The 21129-nt window shown below is 39.8% G+C and overlaps 1 protein-coding gene across 6 annotated transcripts in view; it reads right to left on the bottom strand.

The window, feature by feature from the left end:
• CNTLN (centlein) overlaps positions 1-21129 on the bottom strand; it is a 294237-nt gene that overhangs the window by 45162 nt on the left and 227946 nt on the right. The gene's annotated exons all lie outside the window — the stretch shown is intronic.

Raw genomic sequence — 21129 nt, 5'->3', positions numbered from 1 at the left:
GGTAGTCTGACGGCCTAACCACGCAGAGGGTCTCACAAGAGCGGAGGAAATGCACTACTATTTTATTACCTCAAAGAAGCTGATCATATGGTAGCTCAGCATAAGGAACAATTAGACAAAATGGTACTGAAACCTCTGTGGGGGAAATAATTGTTACGAATTCCAATTAGAAACAGCACAAGATGTGGCTAACGTGTATGGTAACGCACACATGGCATGTGATAAATTCACGCACAACTTCCAAGAACTTTGCCAGTTGGTTTGTAGCTACAGTGTATTTATAACTGCATGCTCACATTACCCAATATGAATATTTCAGATAATAGACTTAAAACTAGGGCTTGATCTATTTGGAGCTAAATTATACTTGGTGAATTATGATTTAAGAATGTGATTCTACAGATTTTTCTAAGCTAATTCATTCATAAATTGTCCCAAAGGTATCTCAATATCAAAAGCCAAATCCATAATGTCTTTAAACCTGGCAATCTTCCTACATATCCAAGCTTGAGATCATCTTAATTTTCTATGTGCAAACAATTGTCAAGCTCTAGAAACTATGAAGTAGTTCACATATTCGTCCCAGAGGGAACAGTAGGCCACCCTCGTTTGCCTCCTGCAGAGCAGCTAGTGGATTTGAACTACTGACATTGAGATTAGAAACCCAACACTTAGCCCACTCCACCACCAGGGCGCTTTCCTGCGAACACGCTAAGAAAACTTCCTGCCCTCAATGTTTCTCTCCCTCCAAACCCTCCTTCACACTTCAAACAAGGGTGACTTATTTCCTTCTTTAAAACCCTGCAGGACTTGCTGATTTAAGGAGGCTCAAGCTCCGATGATGGGAGTGGCAGGGGAAGGTTTAGCTTCCACAGTGTACATCAGCTAGACTCCACCTGGTCAAGATCACCTGCCATTTCCACCCCAAGAACGCCACTTGGCGGGGCGCCTTCTGCTGAATCTTCTCATCCTTGAAGGGAAGCTTAGCGTCTCCTCCTGCGGGAAGCCTGCTGTGTTCCTCCCCTTTTTCCTGAGCAAAGTGCATACTCCGTCCTCTTAGCTCCCGTCCACTGTGGCTTTTCTTCAACCATAACCTCTCACATTGCTCCAGTCACCTCGAACTCCCAGAAACCAACAGGGCAGAGTGAAACTGACCCCCCATGGCCTGCTGGGGGCTGTACGCTTTTAACCCATCATTTCATTGGCATATGCCTCACATAGACAATAAACACGATGACTTTCTCAACCTTTTTCTCTCCTACTTGTTGCTAGTTCCCTGTTTCCCCGTCCCTCTGAGTCGGCACTGCCTGGATGACAGTGAGTTTGCTATTTTTCCGTCACACCTGTAGGCATTTGTCAATCCAGTTACTGCCGCTCGCTATCCTAGATTTCATCTACAGAAAGTCAAACAACACTATTCGCAATTTAAACTCTTGTACTATGCCCTCCTTTGGACTTGGATTTTATTATTTATCATATTTAGATCACATGGGCTGGTGTGATTCTTCCCTGTGGACACAGCTGACACCTCGCTTAAGCGGCTGTTTACTTTAAAGAGGGGCCTTTTCAGCGCTCCGAGAGCCAGGCAGGCGCCATGTTTTCATCCCCACGCTTTGCGATGGCCTCTGCATCTTCAGTGATGCCTTCGTCAGGGCCGTGGCCTAAGGACTAGTTTGTCTGCCACTGGGGCTTAGACTTGTGTGGAGGCAGAACATCTTCAAGGGAGCAACGTCTCGTCTTTCTCCTGAGGAGCTGATAGTGGATCTGAACCTCCGACTTCAGAATGTTTTACATCCTTAAGATGAGACTCTGCCTGTGCTCACCTGCCTGTATATAAACCACGTTTTATGCCAAGAGGCAGAAGAGAGGCTTCCAAAAGTCACTCTATTTGTAACGCATCTACTTCAAATTTTATTTACAATCTAATAGTTTAACGCCACATAAATTAAACTGAAATTCTTACGAACAGTTCTGTGTGGCTTTTCACTTGTATGCCACTAGATTTCCACCTGTTTATTCTCACTGACAAATCCTGACAATACAAATGTATCTTCCACTGATAGGAAAACAAGTCGGCAGTAAGTATATTCCTCGAGGAAATATATGTAAATCTCAACTTCAATATAGCACTAAAACTTATTAGATCAGGAAAACACTGAAGTTATGGGGATAGTAATAAAATGACTTGTACTTTACTAAATTATTTTGAGGAAATATTCTAAATCTACAAGCTTGAAATCAATAACTCCACAGAGCAGGTATGGAATTGCTATAGAGCAACTAGTTTTGAGATGGAGAAATAAGGAAATCCATCTTATCTGTATGCTTGCCCAAGCTAGCTTCGTTTCTAAATGCTTGTCCTGATGGAGACTCCGTGAGGAGCTGCTGCTGTTAGTCCGTAGACAAATCCTTAAGAATCTATTACTAACGTCTCCCAGCTCAGGAGTTCTATTTCTTAGTTGAGAACGGCTCTACAGATAGAACAAACAGAGTAAATCGTTTTCTTCGCTTCCTCTCCATTTGGTCTGAGAGACTGCTTTGGGTGGAGGTCTTTGGGAAACAGAGATTATGCTACCAAATCTACCAATAGAGCCTCAAGTGTTGTTTCTCTTTAAATGTATCACCTCCTCCTGTCTAATAAAATATATGGAGGTAATTAAGCCACATTGCATTATAAACAGAATATCATCATAAAGCACGCCCAGAAGAAGAGTGGTCATTTCCGGCGTCTGCTGCTTACCAGCTGCATGACGTGGGGAACAAGTTCCTTCAAGAATATAAATAATGCTTATCAGATATTATTTTCTATTGGAAACGATTTTGTGAAACTGACAAGACTTGGTAAATCTTGCGTGTGGAATATTATCTGTTCTAAATGCTACCACATACAGTCTGAGAACTGTCTTAAAGGTGGAGACCCTGGATTCACAGGAAGCTTGGCTTTAAAATAAGGGCCGCTTCAAGAAGTTGGTGGGAAAATGGAGGTAACAGAATATGTTCACGACCTTTTTGAAGCCCCTTGTACATGCATACGTTCCTACTGTCACTGCTCCCAGGTCAGAGTCATCGCTGTGCATGCAGAGTCCAGGTGAGGCTCCAAGCTCCGTGAGCGCAGGGTTGAACCTGGCACCTTCTATCTCCGCAGTGCCAGCCCCTCTCAGGCTTCTGAAAGCCCCTTTCAGTTTGGAAACTGACTTCAGCGAGAGTACTGATATGCATTGACTCAGGTGTAGTCAATTATTCTAACCAAAGTTTACAAAATAGAACTTAACACTATAAAATATTAAAACCAGATACCGGCACAAGCAGCGAAGGAGCACAAGTCTCTGAAAGCACCCCGATGTTAAGAAGGACTCCTTATCGTTTAGTGGGCGCCGAGGGCAGGAGAGCTAAGAGCTGCCATGACCAGTGGCCGCCCAGGCATGCGTGCTTGTACATAATACCTCCCCTCTGGGACCCTAGTGGGCAACATATGACTCTTAGTTTACTAGTCATGATGCCTATTTACATGACAAAAGGCATTTGCATATGGATTTAGGTCCCCTCAGCAGAGGAAACGGAATGGTCCTGACTTGATGGGGCAAGTCTGTTAAAATAAGGCCTGCACCCATTTCTGAGGTCAAACGCAGGAATGGGCTTCAAAAAGTGTGTTGGAAAAGATTCCATTACATTTAATTAAATTCCATTTTTCCCATGGAGATTCCACGAACCCACCTCCCCTTACTCTCCTGCTGGTCTGAAGAAGTGAGCTGTCATAGTAAGAAAGCTTGGGGTGGGGGGGGCGAGTACAAGACTCCATGGGAGGCTTCCGGAGAGCAGAGCAGTCCTTGGCTAGCAGTCAGCCTAGACGTGGGAAGCCCGGTCCTGCAACCACAGGGAAATATAAGCCCGGCAGAGCAGCTCCAGATCCAGATGCGTGATCATTCGTTTCGCAGCATACAAAACATATGCATACTCTCAATTAAAAAACAAAAAAATGAACCTCTGTTCAGCCTGCTGCCTTACTGCCAGTTGGAGCCAAGTATGTGCTTCATGGTGTGGAACTTACATGGTATCCTAACCTGCTCTAGTTGTTTTCCTTATCTATAATTTTATATTAACTTGACCTCTCCAACTGCTGAAAAAAATAACAAAACTTGCTCCATTTCTATGCTAACATGAAAATTGGCTTGACCAGATCTTTGTTTCGTAACTTATTCACCAAAGAGCGCCTGTGAATGTGTAATCCCGTGAACAAAGTTATTAAGTCCCTGCCCTACTCCCTCCCCCTTGTTCTCTGACTTAGGACTTCATCCACAAATCACTTTCATCCTGGGCAGCAACAATACCTGGAGTATTTCGTGAAAGTATCTCGGTTCAGAACATAACTATCCTTTACTCCTTTCACACGTACTGTGTATGAGGCGCTGTTCTAGCTCTGTGCATTCAGTGACCTATAGCCTGTAAATACGGAATAACTGAAGTGAGTACTACGGATAAATCAGGAGTTATGGGAATTCCTGCTGCCTTCTAATTCTGCCCTGGAAATGCTGGGCAGAGCCAGTTTCTTTCCATGAATCCTCCTGATTTATCTTGACAAATATGTCCTGGGAGAGAGGTACACTTTAATGTCTTAAGCTCGTTATACTTGAGTAAAGGAAGCAATTTAAGATCTTATGCTATGGTTTTAAGCATCACAACATAATAATTTGTTGCCAGATTTACAATAAAAATGCTGGATAAAAAATTTTATATTTTGCAAGCAAGAACCTTCTGGAAAGTCATCCATATCTTCAAGATACCTTTGGTTCAAAGTAAAATAAAATTGTGCCCCCTATAAGACTCAAAATGCTGTCATTTAAAAAATGAGTTACAAATAAAATTAGATATCCTGTACCACCACTAACTGAAATATTTCCCATGCAAGTATTCACTTACAAAGATAAATTATTTAGGTTAATAGTTCAAGTTTAGTAACATGCATTTTCCTTTGTTATACTACTTGAGATCTTCAAGAAAATTAAAAATTAAAAACCAACAGCCCTTCGCCCTTAAACAGGAACAAAGATCTTAGAGATGGAATTATTTATGTAACGATTTCTTAGGAAAAAACTACTGGTACTACATCACTCACTTATAAACTATTTTCTGACAAATGCAGTTATTAAAGGCCTACAGTATGTTTCATAAAATGTCAAGTAAATGAAGATAATGTAGAGGACTTTTTACCAATGCATTTGCTAGTAGTTAGACTTCAGTAGCCTTTAGAGACCATTAAGTACCCTTTGGCTAATTGGCCAATGGTAGATGAATCCTCTTTTAATGCCAGCAGCACTATTTTAACACCCTTTACACTCTGTCAGTGTAGTGTCTGAATGACAAAATAATATTGTGCATGAATAATAAGCAGAAAAGTTAAATTAACATTTCATGTTTCACATGCCATACCTAGGTGTCAGAAGAACTTTTCCTTTTAAGTCACTGACATTCAACTTTTTTTAAACAATCTCATGTTGACATCTTATTGAGGTGAATCGTCCTAATTACTGCTAATTGCCTATCAAGGAAAAAATTCTTTTTGTGAAGTGCAGTTGTCTAGTACAGATGAACCCAGCTCCAGGATGCACATTAAAGACAAAGCATGACACTTGAGGTGCTACTTCATTATAAGGTCATACTAAATATGGTGTGCAATTAACAAGGCCTTTTTTCTGGTATTATAAATGCCAATCTGTCCTGATGTGTTCAAATTTGATTCTATCAGGGAAATATGGATATCTGCATTTGCGTAACAGATATAACATTCTCTGTAACTTCCACAAGGAATCAAAGTAATTCCATACTCCTTTAACTTTGTGCTGTAAGTTCTTCCTGTCCAGCTGAAAAAAATTGGTAAAAAAGTTTTCATACGATGTCTGAAAATGAAAATCAACATGATTCCAAATAGATAAATGCTTAAAATGGTTTGCCAAGTATTTCAGCTCTCAAAAGAGCACTTCAAAAGAAGCCATTCTACATGTATCTTTTCATTGGCATTAATAAATTTGAGATTAATAGGCATTTGTAATAAATTTTAATCTAAGTGCTAACAGTCACATATTGGGTTTCAAAATCATCTAAATTATGAATCCAATGAACTTTCAGGTTAAAGGTAAACCATGCATCTCAAACCTCTATTCTCCAGACCACGGTCAATGCCACCGAGTCGGATCTGACCTGTAGCAACCCTACAGACAAAAGAAAAAACACTGCCCAGTCCTGCGCCACCTCACAGCTGTCCCCATGCCAGAGCCCGTTGTTAAGCCTTTATGTCAGTCCATCTTGCCGAGAGCCTGCCTCGTTTGCTGCCTCTCCACTGGACCAAGCATGATGTCCTTCTACCGGGACCGGGCTAGTAAAGAAACATGCTAGACTAAGAAAACGAACACCCTACTCCAGTTTCCAGAAGCAAAGCCCCTGAGAAAGCTACTCTCCGAACGCTAAACAGAGACGGAAAGTCGAACCGTCATCACTACTAAAAGAATTTCTCCATGTTCCTAAGGTATTAGAGCAGGAGTTGAGTACCCGGCCTCCAGGAGACAGACACTCAACTTACACAGCGAGGCTTTCTTCCTGCAGCAGCCATGAGGGTGCACTGCTTGCCCACCTTGTCTACCCTTTCCAGGAGACTTGGGAGGGTGGCAGTGCCATCTGAGGTCCCGAATCAGAAAGGGCCTGCCTCTAGACTCCACCTTTGCTGCCTGCTGCTACAGCCCAGTGGGTTACCCCAGGGACACGATGCTCCCTCACATGTGCTGCATCAAGCTGAGTAGGACTGTCCCTTGGGATTTTCCTGGCCAGCATCTTTCCAGAAGCGTCACCAGGCTTTTCCATGACACTACTGGGTGGGTTCAACTTTTCGGTTACGTAAGTCATGTAGGGGAAAAGAGGAGGCTAAAGGGTCCACAACAATAGATGGCTTATTACGGCAAACCCCAATGTGCTGCCCTGGAGTCTGTTCCAGCGTACACACAACAGAGCAGAACTGCTCCACAGGGCTACCTCAGATGTATCCTGGGAGCGGCTGGGGGATTCAAACCACCAGCCTTTTGGTTAACAGTCTGACAATTTACTGCAACTGTATTTGTGAAAGAACAGTCACAATATTTTATGCCAATAAATTTCCTAAGCTATTTGTTGCTGCTGTTGTTATTTAGAATGCACACAGAACACACACCAACATTCAGCTGTTCCTGTCAGCTTGGTGACACTGATGATGCTCTTCAAGCTGAGCAGCCATTCCTCCCTCCTTTCTGAATCGTTCCCACCCTGTCAACATCAGCGCATGATTCCTACCTTTCCCAGCTCATCTTGGGAGGTGCCATTGCCGATGCCATGCCATGATGTACATCCATACACTTCCGAGTGATGTGACAGTGATTCTCCTGCGAGCTGATCCTAAGAGAATCGCTGCAGATCTCAGGAAGACTGCCTCCTTCCCCAGCAGCCGGTTTTCCTAAGCAATGCTCTTGTTCGTTTTTGTCTGTTCTAGTGGGATATTACAATACTATCATTTCTTAATCTATTTATTGCTCAAAAAGACTTTTACAGACTGACGTGAAGAAACTCACGGACATGATTTTACTCAAGGATAGTGATATCTAGACAATTAAAAGTTGCTCACAACAAATGACTAATATTTTTCAAAGAAAGGCATCAGTACTCCTGAAAGTGAGTTTTAGACTTCTAAAAACTTCTTAGACCATAATATTTTTGTAAAATTAGCATTTTGAAATAGAAAGCCTTTCAATACCTAAAAAGCATTCATATGATTGCTAAATTTATTTAAATTATATGTGCATCATTCACAGGAATAGTGAAGTGTCACACTAATTTCAACTGAATATCATCTACTTTTTGGATAATAAACCCCAAGGCTAAGAACCATCTCTTGTAGTTTTGGTTTAATATATATCCATATAGCAAAATACCATTCATTTCCCAAATATATAAACAATAGGAACAGCATTTAAAGACTTAGGAATTTAAATAAAATATTTTAATGAGAGGATCAATAGCATTAACAATGCATGTTCACTCGGTTCAAATAAGTTCTACAACAATTGGATATCCCCTTACAGAAAGGTCACAAGGAAGAGACGAGCCAGTCAGGGTGCAGGATAGCACCGATGAAACAGAGAACTTTCTTCCAGCTCTTTTTTTTAAAATCATTTTATTGGGGGCTCATACAATTCTTATCACAATCCACACATACATCTATTGTGTCAAGAATATATGTATATTTGTTGCCATCATTTTCAAAACATTTGTCTTCTACTTGAGCCCTTAATATCTGCTGCTCATTTTCCCCCTCGCTCCCCACTCCCCCTACCTCATGAACCCTTCATCATTTATAAATTATTATTATTTTGTCATATGTTACACTGTCCGATGTCCCCCCCCCCCACCTTCTTCTCTGCTGTCCATCCCCCAGGTAGGAGGCTATACGTGGATCCTTCTAACCACTTCCCCCTTTTTAACCTACATTCTCTCTACCCTCCAGGCATCGCCACTCTCACCACTGGTCCTGAAGAAGTCATCTGTCCTGGATTCCCTGTGTTTCCAGTTGCTATCTGTAGCTATGTACATCCTCTGGTCTAGCCAGATTTTTCAGGTAGAATTGTGATCATGATAGTGGGGGGAAGGAAGCATTTAAGAACTAGAGGAAAGTTATATGTTTCATCATTACTACCCTGTATCCTGACTGGCTCATCTCCTCCCTACAACCCTTCAGTAAGGGGGTATCCAGTTGGCTACCAATGGGCTTTAAGTCTCCACTCTGCACTCACCCACATTGACAATGATATGATTTTTTGTTCCTTGATGCATGATACCTGATCCCTTCAACAGCTCATGGTCACACAGGCTGATGTGTTTATTCCATGTGGGCTTTGTTGCTTCTGAACTAGATGGCCACTTGTTTATCTTTTAGCCTTTTAAGACCCCAGACGCTATATCTTTTGATAGCCGGGCACCATCAGCTTTCTTCACCACATTTGCTTATGCACACATTTTTCTTCAGCAATCATGTCGGGAAGGTGTGCATCCTGGAATGCCAATTTAATAGAACTACGTGTTCTTGCATTGAGTAAGTGCTTGAGTTTTCCTCCAGTTCTTTAATGCTTTCTCTGCCCCACTATCATGACCCCAATTCTACCTTACAAATCCGGCTAGACCAGAGCATGTACACAGGTACAGATAAGAGCCAGAAACACAGGGAATCCAGGACAGATAAACCCCTCAGGACCAATAATGAGAGTAGTGATACCAGGAGGGTAAGGAGAAGGTAGGGGGAGAAAGGGAGAACTGATCACAATGATCTACATATAACCCCTCCCAAGAGGATGGACAACAGAAAAGTGAGTGATGGGAGACATTGGTCAGTGTAATACATGAAAAAAATAATAACAATTTAAAAATTATCAAGGGTTCATGAAGGAAGGAAGGGAAAAAATGAGAGGCTGATACCAAGGGCTCAAGGGGAAAAAATAATGTTTTGAAAATGGTGATGGGAACAAATATACAAATGTGCTTGACACAATGGATGTACGTATAAATTTCGATAAGAGCTGTATGAGCCCTCAATAAAATTATTGTTTTAATTAAAAGAGGAAAAGTGGGCAGGGGGAAAATTTAAAAAAAAAGCTCTACAAGAAAAAATACTTGGAATAAAGCCTGTTGTGAAAGTTCAGAAACACTACAACCCAGTATTATGCTATAAAATTTGAATTAAGTATTCATATTATTTGATTACATTTATTAACATCCCAAACTAAAATTGTCAAGGGCAACAATGTTTTTATTTCTTGTACAAGTGCTAAGAGAATAAAAAATGGGCATCTTTTAAAAAATATATTTTAGAATCTTTAAAATCAATCAAATCATGACTAATATCTTTTAAAGGGAGATTTAAATAAAACTATGTAAAAAATCCCCGAGGAAATGTCTTTCCTAGGAACCCTAATGACATGGAGTGGCGCCTCATGGGGCTGCGAACTGCAAGATCCGCATTTTGAAACCACCAGCTGCTCCCCGGGCGAAAGACAAGCTTTTCTATTCCAGTACAGAGCGACAGTCTCAGAAACCCAGCGAGGCAATTCCACCTTGTCCTACCTATGGAGAGTCACAAAGAGTTGGAAGCAACTCAATGGCAGGGGGCAGAGATTTAGAAAGATTTCATAAAAAACGTCTATCACCCTTCATTTTAAATTTAGGGTTATCTTCCACTTAAATTGTGAGACTCCTGGTCGGCTATCCCAGGTACATGTAAGCAAGTGTCTACTGACGTGCTCACAAGTATAATTCTTTTACCCACCGACTTTCTAGTCACTTCCGATGGAGACTTGAGAAGCTACTTTTAAATACCTCCCTTTTCTTTACTGACCCATGTGCAACTGGTCATCAACATCTGTGTTATTATCATCACAAAATCTGTCTTCCTTTTTCTATTCTTAATGAATTTATCTAGATTATTTCCTTATAATCTGTCCCTTGATATTAAAATAACCTCTGACATAACCTTGCATTCAATCTCTATTTGATTAGCCGTTGGTCCAGCAGTTCTTAGTAAGTGTATTGAATCACCTAAGAGCTTTTAGAAACTACCCAGAGCCTGGACTCCAGACCGAATATTCTGATTTAACTCATGTGCATAGGGCCTGGGCACAGACATTGGCAAAGCGCTCAAGCAGGAACTCTGCAGGTAGGCTGTGACCCACAGCTCTCGGCATGATCACCGAAACCTCGGCAATATACAGTCTCACCTTGATGCCATTCCAGACTTTCTTCCCTATAGTGGGTCCATGCACACAACTTTCAAAACCATCCCAAGCGTCTAAGATCTAGTCCGTATACAACCTGCTTCAAATGCCTGACCAAATAATGATAAATAATTCCTTCAAATGCCTGACTAAATAATTCCCTCCAAACCATGAATACATGTCTATAGGCTAGAATCTACAATAAATGAGTATATGTGTATGTGTATGCATACAGTTTACATGTCTGAGGCGCACGGCACTAAACAGAATTGTAAGAAAAAAAATCCATCCATATGCAAACCAATATTATTGGATTTTATAATAATCACATAATAAAATGGGTTATACTATTTAATATTGATCCTATTCAGTGAGAAATATACTCACACATCACCTTCAGGTACATTTTAATAACACATACCTACTTTAACGCATACTGAAAATAATGGAAGCTATATAAGGAATATAAGGCTATGTATTGGTCTTACAGTATTGGCACTGGTTTATTATAAATAAGAGAAATGCCTAACTAATGCTGTCCAGGTCATTTTTTCTTAATATGTGCTGGGGTATGGTCACCAGTCAATGTAAAATCAAATTATACTAGTATTGCTATAAAGAACATAGTGTTCCAAGTGACAATAACAGTTCTTTACAAAGACTAATATAAGACACAGACATTCTGTTAATAAATATCACTTGGTTCATCTAGAAGATAGGACCCAGGGATAAGACAGTCACGTCCAAATCCACATGGATTCTCAGCTCAGATCCTGGTTTTTGCACAGTTTACCTTGAGAACATGATCCGAGTGACATTTCACAAATTCCTGGATAAATGTTGCTACACTCTGCTAAGAGACAGACAGGCTGTGTCATGCACAGATCAATAACAGCACTGTGTTTCATCAGCCTCAAAATCAAAAGTGCTTCATCTGGCAAAAGCCATGGCCCCAGAGAATCCGACATATATAAACTGAATACCCTACAAGGAAAGTCTACTACACAAGCTTCTGGGGTACAGTGGAAGAAAACCCTGGAGATTAGCAATGAAATACAATAAGAGAGTAGTTTTCTACTTCGGTATTACTCAAGGTGCGCACACAGATCACATCGGAGCTACTGAATAATGGAAATGAGCGCATTTAGAACTCTATAGTTCCTGGCAGGGAGAAGGGAAAAAAAGTTTTAGTATAATTTAACACCTTAACACCGTCAATCTTTTGAAGAACAGCTACATAAATAAATATAAACCAAAGATGAATGCAAGTTTACGATATAATACCAATCACATAAAAGCAATGTCTGTGGTAATGTTTTAAGCAGATCCATTGTTTGAAAAGGTCCTTATAGAATTAAAACATTTGTTGAAGAACTCTTCAGATGTGCACATCTGTATGTTCAATGTTTATATTCTAGATTAACCTTGCAGCCCAAGATATTTGTTGGCTGGGTTATTTTTAATTCCAGATTCTGACACTTGCCCCACGTTCTTTCTTTGAGGCTTGGGTCAAAGAAAGGAGTCCTGATGGCGTAGTAACTCAGCGTTCAGCTGCTTAACTGCAGGGTCAGCGGTTTGAAACCACCAGCCACTCTTCGGCAGAAAGATGGGGCTTTCTACTCCCGAAAAGAGTCATCTCAGAAACCCACAGAGGCAATCCTAGCCTGTCTTATAAGGTTGCTATGAGTTGACAGCCATCGATGGCCGTGAGCCGGGTTAACTTATTTCAGACAAATTGGTTACTGTCATCGGATAACAGAGGAAACAAACTTGAAATCTCAAAGACTAAACATGAGTTTGCTTTCAGACAGTCACTGACCTCGTGCCTGTGTCTCAAAGCTGTGTTTCCAGAGTCTGACCATATTTGATTCAAGCAGTGCAGACATTAAGAATTACTCATCAAGAAATCAGAAGATCATTATCAGCTGTTTACACAGCAGTGTCTATTTAGGACATATAAGTTTAATGATTTTATTTAATTGCTAGTTCATTTAACCAAACCCATGGTCATCGACGCGATGCTGACTCATAAGCCATCCGATAGGACAGAGTAGAACTGCCCCTGTGGGTGTCTGTGGCCTGGAAGCCCACGTCTCTCCGTGGAGAGGCTGGTGGCATCGCACTGCTGACTCGATAGTTAGTAGCCCTGTGAGCACTACACTGGTGTCGTGTAGGCATGCTACAATTTCAGAGGAAAGGTAGAAGGCAAAGGCTATGAGGCAGCAATGGTGTGATGCTAACGGGGTCCCTAAAGGCCATGCTTTGTAAAGGAGTTCTCTTCACGCTAGAAATACTGTCATACTTCCTGCTGTAAACATAGCCACTCAGCTTATTTGGACACTAATGGTTTTAATACGAACACATGGTCTGTTTTGGAGATCAACAGGAATGCCCTGCAACACACATATGGCCATTGTACAAGCCAGGGTTCAGAACATTAAATGACCACAGAAAGTGGGGAGGAAACAGAAATGAGGTAAGTGAGCCTGGGAAGACCTGTGACAAACCAGAGGTAGTGCCTTCACTTTCCCTGAAAGTCACGTTCACTGACACTGTACCCCACATGTCAGAGCCAGGCCACTCAACACTCTCATGACACTACCTATTGGGTGGTTTCTCAACTTTTTAGTCGACTCTCTCAATGCCTTCATTCCTCACCATGAATGAACAGTTGATCTGAACTGATGGCTATCTGCTCTTCATTTCTAATTCTCAAATTGGTCCTCCAGTTCCTAAGCACAAAGTCTCTGTGATACTTGCACTTATGTGTCGTTACCGCCTGAAACTTAATATATTAAATCAAAAAAAGGCTTCTTTCATTGGGTGCTTCCCTAGAAGAGTTCTGGAAAATGTTGCAGGAGCAAGTGGCTTATTTCCCAGGCTTTGAGTCATATGCTAGATTTAGAACGATGTAAAGAAGAGGGGAAGGCTCTGGATGTAAAAGCAACATCTTCATCTTAATAAAGTGTTTATGATTATATCAGTATCTTAAAGTAACTTAAAATCAGCCAATAAACAAATCTCCATCCATTTATTGAAAATGTACTATATTCCAATTATGTTAGATGAGGTAGAAGTTAACGTAACATAAGAAGAAATATAAGGTTTATGCCAAGAGAACTAACAAATATCAAATTTCGAAAGTTGAAGTTTGCAGAATTTAACTATAACTTAATAAGAGAATAAAAGAATTACTAAGTATTCACCAAGAAACCAGAGAACCTAATGAGCTATATTACCAGGCATATACACAGCAGGGCATATTAAGTACATCTAAGTTTAAAAATGCTACTGTATATTTTATTTATAACTCTGCATGTGTGCTACATGATATAAAATAATTACCAATATGAAGATGTATAAAGAATGGCAGGACTATAGGAACAGTTACAATTCTTCCATGCTACTGAAGTGACATTGGTATCAACTGAAATTGAATTTTAAATTTAGGATGTCAAGTGTAGTTGCCATGATAACCAAACAGAGAATGTCTAATAAATTTAAGCAAAAAAAGTGAAAAGAGAACCAAAAAGGATGACTGAACAAAAGAAGGCAGGACGAACGGGAGAGAACGAAGGGCAAAGACGGTGTAAGACACAGAGAAAGCAACATACGGCAAAAGAGAAGACAGCTTCTTTTTAGTACATTCTACATACAACGGTAAAGATGCTACTCAAAAATAACTATGTGCCAATCACAGAAGTAAAAAACAGTAAACGAAATGAAAACTTCACTGGATAGCAGAATTCAGAAATGTGTTATAAAAACCCATTGTCGTGAAGTTGGTTCCAATTCATAGGAATTCTCTAGAGGATTTCTGGAGTCTTGAGAATATTTACAGGAGCAGCCGGGGCAGCTAGAGGGTTGACCTTAGAGGGTAGCAGTCCCACGGGCAGCACCACTCAGGCTGCTTTGTGGCTGTTACAGTTGCTGTCAACTTGATTCTGACGCATGGTGTCTCCACACCTGCACAGTCCTGCTTCCCGGGGCTTTATGGCTGTGACCTGCAGAAGCACATCTTTCTAAGTGTCCCTGGGTGAGTTCAACCCACCCAATTTTCAGCTATTAGTCTAGCGTGCACCCACAGACTCCTAATGGACTGTCCACTATCACTTATCCAATCAGAGCAACACAGAACAAACCTACCCTTGCCCCATCCCTGCAAGCCACAGGGCTTCAGGCACCTGTACTAAAATAACCAATGAGCTAACATTGTGCCATCTCATCGGAGATCCAGAAGGAAAGGAGAGAAAAGATCGATAGTATTTAGAGAAAAAAAAAAAGGCTGAGACGTCTCCAAATTTGGCAAAAGGCATCTACATAGAGGTTCATGAATTGAGCAAACTCAAGTAGAACCCATCCAAAGGAGTCCTGGCCCCAAGACCCATCATATGTGAACTTGTGCAAACTTTAGACAAACACTTGAGAGGAGCCACAGAGAAAGAATACTGCACTCTAAGAAGACGCCAATTATATGACCGCGGATTTCTCATCTGAAACCACAGAGGCCAAAAAAACAACACAACGTGGACAAGTATCGAGCGAAACGCACTGACAACCACAAATTCCACGTCCTTCGACAATTAAGGGAAATAAACATACTAACTGGAGGGAAACCAAGGTAGCCCGTGGCTATTCTAAAGAGCTGCTAAAATTCAGTTCTTTGGAACAGAAAGGGCAACTGGAATGTGGCCTCAAACTTCAGAAAGAAAAGGACATCAGGATATCTAAACATGTCGCTGTTAAGGCCATTGCGCCAGCTCTCACCCACGGCGACACTGTGCAAAGCAGATGGGAAACACACCGCCCAGTCGCTGCCATCCGCACAACGGTTGCTCTGCCGGAGCCCACTGTGGCGGCCACTGGGGCAATCCATCTCCTCTCTTTCACTGCTCCTCTACTTTACCCAGCAGGATGTCCCTCCTTCCTTCTCCAGGGACCCTTCTCTCCTGACATGTCGAAAGTAATTGGGATCCAGATAATAAGCTATCCTACTTGCCATGAGTTTCTTAAATTGTGTTATAAGGTTGCTTCCACCGTGAAATGCCTTGTGATATGGTTTAAAATGTACATAGACAAATACATACAATTTTTGCTTCATGACATTTAAAAGATGGGGAAAGTATGGCACATAAACAAAAGGTGGTTCCAATACTTCACTTGAAGCTGTGAAATGTCAATACTAGTAAATGATAATATTTTATATGGATATTATAATACCTAGAATCAGCACTCCATTATTGATATAATTACTAACACAGCATCAGCAATAATAGGAAAATCTAGGCATTAAAACAAGAGTCTCTAAATGGAATACACAGAATACTCCAGCTAACAATAGCAGAATATCTTTTTCTCAAGTACCCACAAAAGTCAAGATAGATCTTATGTGGAGCATAAATCAAATCATGCCAATGTTAAAACAAGTGAAATCACACAGAGTATGTTCTCTGACATACTTGAAACCACCAGGAAGATCTCCATACATTGAAAACTAAACAAACCTTTTCAGTAAGTTATAGGCCCAAAAGGAAATGTCCAAGGAAAAATGTTAAATATATAGAACTGAATGGAAACAGAAATACAACATACCAAAATATGTGGAATGCAAACTGAAAAAGAGAAAAATCAATGAAACAAAATGCTAAAACCTCAAAAAAATCCATAATATTGATAAACCTCTAGCAAAGCTGGCAAAAATAAAAAGACAACACAAATCACTAGCATTAGTAATGAAACTATGAGTACAGGACTGGCAGTCACTAGAAAGATACGGGGCTGCTACTACATACTACCAGTTACTCTCGCTCCCATAGCTCGTGCCAAGTGGGGCTAATCCCAGTAACATACCGTATATACGCCGACCCGAGTCTAAGCCGAGGTACCCAATTATTACCTGGGAAACTAGAAAAACTGACTGACTCAAGTATAAGCCTAGGGTGGGAAATGCAGGATGTGAATTAACACAGAGACCAGAGGGGAGAGACGGAGCACAGCCACAGACACATCCTTACCAGTTCAGCTGCCGGTGTAAGTGAATCACTATAGGTGTGTCTGCGAATTGGAGCCGTCCACATCATAGGATGGCTCTGATTGGTTAGATGTGAGCAAACAAACATTCAAAGCCCTGCAGTGTCAGCGGGGCTTTGAATGAACAGCAGAGGAACAGCAATCACCCGTGAGATGCTACACCTCGCTGGGGTACCACTGTTTTTGTGCTGAAAAACTCGGCTTATATACGAGTATATACAGTAAGAATGAATCAATGTCAGAAAATCTAGTAATATCATTCACTATATAACATATGAAATTAGAAAAAACAGTCATCTTTCAAGTGGATGCCAAAGAATCATTTAACTCAATGTAACTTATTCATAATTAAAAACATATACCTAGTTAAGGATTAAAGGAAACTTTCTTAACTTGATATGTTGTACATCAAACTGTACAATAAGCTTTAAAGATGTACCTTAGGTGGACTACCAAAAAGACAGCAACTGCCAAGCCATTATAAATTTTATAATCCAACATATTTGTCACTTGTTTTTTTCAGCTCTCTAACGTCTCTACCCCATTTTACCTCCTTTCCTTTAGGAACCATGACTCCTGTTCCTTTATCATTAGATCCATCATGACTCATGAAATTCCTTCTATACATCCATTTCTTTGTCTCATTATACTATATTCTGGATGAATTCCTCTGATCTACCTTTCAGTTAACGGATTCCCTCTTCAGTTGTGTCTAACAATAGTTCACTGCATTTTAAATATTACTCCATTTTTCCATTTCTGAAAGATCTAGTTAGTTCTTTCCAAATGTTCTAGGCTACTTTTATAAATTTTGTCCTTTATCAATTTATATACATATACATATATATATATAGTACACACACACATAGATACCATACATACTTGTGTATAAGCTGAGTTTTTCAGCACATTTTTAATGCGTTTTTGTGGTAAAATTAGGCGCCTTGGCTGATATTCGGGCCAGCTTATACTCGTGTACATACGGCATATGGAATTCTGTGCATTAAGATTTGAAAGTATATAAAAACGCTTTTCATATTCTAAGTGCAATAAAATGTTACAGTCATTTTATAAGTTCCTTAAATTTAATTTGATATGAAATTGAATTATAAGCTCATTTTATTTATATCTTGCAATGTCTGATATCTCGTTCAGAAGATGAGTAATTGTTAATGGATCCCTTGTTCTGAAGATGAATAAGAATATTTATTCATCTTGTTCTGAATGATATATATAGTCATCTTTAGAATAAGGTAGCATGTCAGCTATCAGTTTAACTATGTTTCTTGATAAATTTTCTCCTTAATCTTCCAAATTCTATTTCACTCTGATTTGTCTTATATAGATGTAGTTTGTTTCCCAAACACTGAATATTTTTAATTAAAAATATATATTCTATAATGAGATTCTCTTTGTCTTCACACTAAACAGAGTAAAATGGAAATTAAAAGGCAGTAATCCTGTGATAAGAGACGTAAGAGCCACCAATGAAAGTATTAAAAAAAAGGCAGTAATCCTACCATTTACTCAGCTGGAGACAATGAGCGCGTTCTTCAGAGGGACGTCAGTACACAGAAAATGGTTTCAATCGTATGTTTTATAGTTTTCATGTGAAACATTTTTATTTGAGCTTTTTAAAGATTAGAAATACATGGCTTAAGAACCTTGTGACTTCCTGACATCTTACGACTAGCAAATTATAAACAAAACCTAATATTCTAAGGATTAATTATAACAATTCGAGGACTAGAATTTGGAAAGTATCTGTATAAAGGGTGTTACAGAATACTAAAGGGATCTCAATTAATAAGATGATTGGCCAAGATAATTGATATTAGTGATATTAAATGACATTACTGAGAGATAACAGTTGAAAAGACCTATTTTTTTTTACAAAAGTTTTAAAGCAATTACAGTTACCTAGACTGGACTGACAATATTACTTCTGAAGAACCTATAGAGTCTTTAGAAGACAAAACTGCAAAATGAAGTGACAATTTCTCTGTATTGGGTACATTTAACAGCTGCAGCACGAGACCAGAGAATAGAGCTTAAATATACAAATACTGATGGCAACAAATACATATGCTATTCAGATAGAATCTGCTAAATTTTCCAAGTGGGTATTTATAGTTTTTGCATATAAAAACCACAAATGCCGAGTGCTAACTTGAAAATGTTTGTTAAATACTTGCGCAAATGAAACTGGTCAGGAATGTTAATATTGCTTCGCTTGGCTAACCAAAACTACATCGGAACGTTTTAAGTAAAAAATGATCATATCTTAACTTTGAAAAACAAAAAAACTAACATATTTAAGAGCAGAAAGTCAGTATTATTAAATTTCCTAAAACTCCAAGCAGGATGATGAGAGGCATGACTCTCTCGTCACAATACAGAGTTCAAGATTACACTCACCACTTACCAACCAGGAGCCTTAGAAAAGCCACATAACCAGACGAACTCTGTTTACATATAAAAACCGGGAAATGCTTCCAAATTAATTTATGGGACTGCCTGTGTATTGGATTTTAAAGGCATGTGAAGTGCTTTTCCAATTCTAAAGTGCCATAAAATGTTCTATACATTTTTATAAGCATCTTAAATTTAATTTAATATAAATGGAATTATGAACTCAAATATATTATCGATATAGTCCAGTGTCTGATATCCCTTGTTCTGAAGATAAATAATTGAATAATCTCCCACGTGCCCTTTAGGCTACAGTTACAGCTATAGCTAATACACTGGTATGACTGTTACTAGGTTGTACGCAAAGTTATCCTTAATCCTCAGAGAACTTCCCCAAGGGGACCTTCTCTTGCAGCTAAAGTAGTTTTACATGCGAGCATGGCTGCAAAAGGAGTTCACGGCAAATGAAGAAGATGTAGTCACAGATCCTGTTCTGTATATTTTTGTCACAGTTGACTCATTGATCAAGCGTAAAATATTTCTATTTATTCATATAAAATGTATTTTTATTTAAAAGATAAAGAACATATAAACACCAAGCGTGAGGTAAAAGTAAAAGGCCAATCGTGAGGATATTTCTAGAGCATTTTCAAATAAAATGTAATCTATAAAAACAATCCATGACAATAAACAATTGCCTTAAACCTTTCATGGCAGGTAGCAAGAATAAAAGCAATAAGTAAAAAGTAACAGATGTCACTGAACAATTGAAATTTTTAATTAATTTAACCTAAACATTACTTTGATTTTAGAATACTCTAACTGCCCTTTCTTTCCTGGGACTACGATTGTGTATGTTTCTGTCCACGAGACGCATTTACCTAGACCACACACCGCAGAGCACAAAGAACACAACACTTACCAGAAAACCAGAGTTCGAACAACTGGTCTAGAATTTGACTTGAGTTGTGAACAGTGGACACATCGAGTCTTCTGGATTATCAACTTCATTATGAAATCATTTTGTAAATGTTTCCACTATTCAAACATAAGCTAATCTTGATGAAAAAGTTTAAATGACATTATAAAAAAATAAAATAAATGTTGAGAAAATATGTAGCGTTGGGTTGGAAATGTGAGTCCCTGAGGTGCCTACCGACAGATTTCAGAGCTGGTCGTTGGGCACCCTGTGCAGCGCGGTGCTCTACACACACACACACACACACACACGCTGCACGGAGTAGGTGTCCACTAGGTGACACCTGTTTACAGCTACTGAACCATTCACTCAGTCTATCAACTTGTGCCAGTTGTTTTCTGTACAACAAAGGCAGTAACAGTAACTTCCCTCACAGGGTGACTGCAGAAATTAATACATGTGCATTCTGTCAACAGTAACTCTCGTTCGTACATTCTTCGCAGTGAAAGGCAGCACACTCCGAGTGGTTTCCGAGCATACGAGAACACCTACAGCACCCAGAGGGATGGCGCTATCTTTTTATGCCAATGTTTGTCCTTGAGGCCTTGATTTCAGGATCATCTTTCAAAAATGTAATCAACCGACCCTCACCTACATTTCCTGTTATTCCTGATTATAATTCACTTTCTATCATAATTTTGCTTACTAAGGTGCATGTTTACTTGTTTTTTGACTCTTAATCAGAAATTAAGGAGCCCCGGTATATAAGAGACTTAGGCCATATCTGTGTGTGGCTCACGGCGGTATCCTCATTATCTTTGGGCAGATACACTATATAAGTACTCAATAAACGCACCAATGGTGTAAGACGGAGTTACCAGGGGGCAGAATGTAGCCAGGTGAGTCATGAGGAACGGGAACTGCCGTGATACTTCCGTCACTGTGAGCCCCATGAGGGCAATGAGCCTTCAATGATTGGCCCTTCTACCC

The sequence above is a fragment of the Tenrec ecaudatus genome, chromosome 10 (assembly GCF_050624435.1).
Source record: "Tenrec ecaudatus isolate mTenEca1 chromosome 10, mTenEca1.hap1, whole genome shotgun sequence".
NCBI classification, from domain to species: Eukaryota; Metazoa; Chordata; class Mammalia; order Afrosoricida; family Tenrecidae; genus Tenrec; species Tenrec ecaudatus.
The sequence above is the reverse complement of the archived record's forward strand: the minus strand, read 5'-3'. Positions and strand labels throughout refer to the sequence as shown.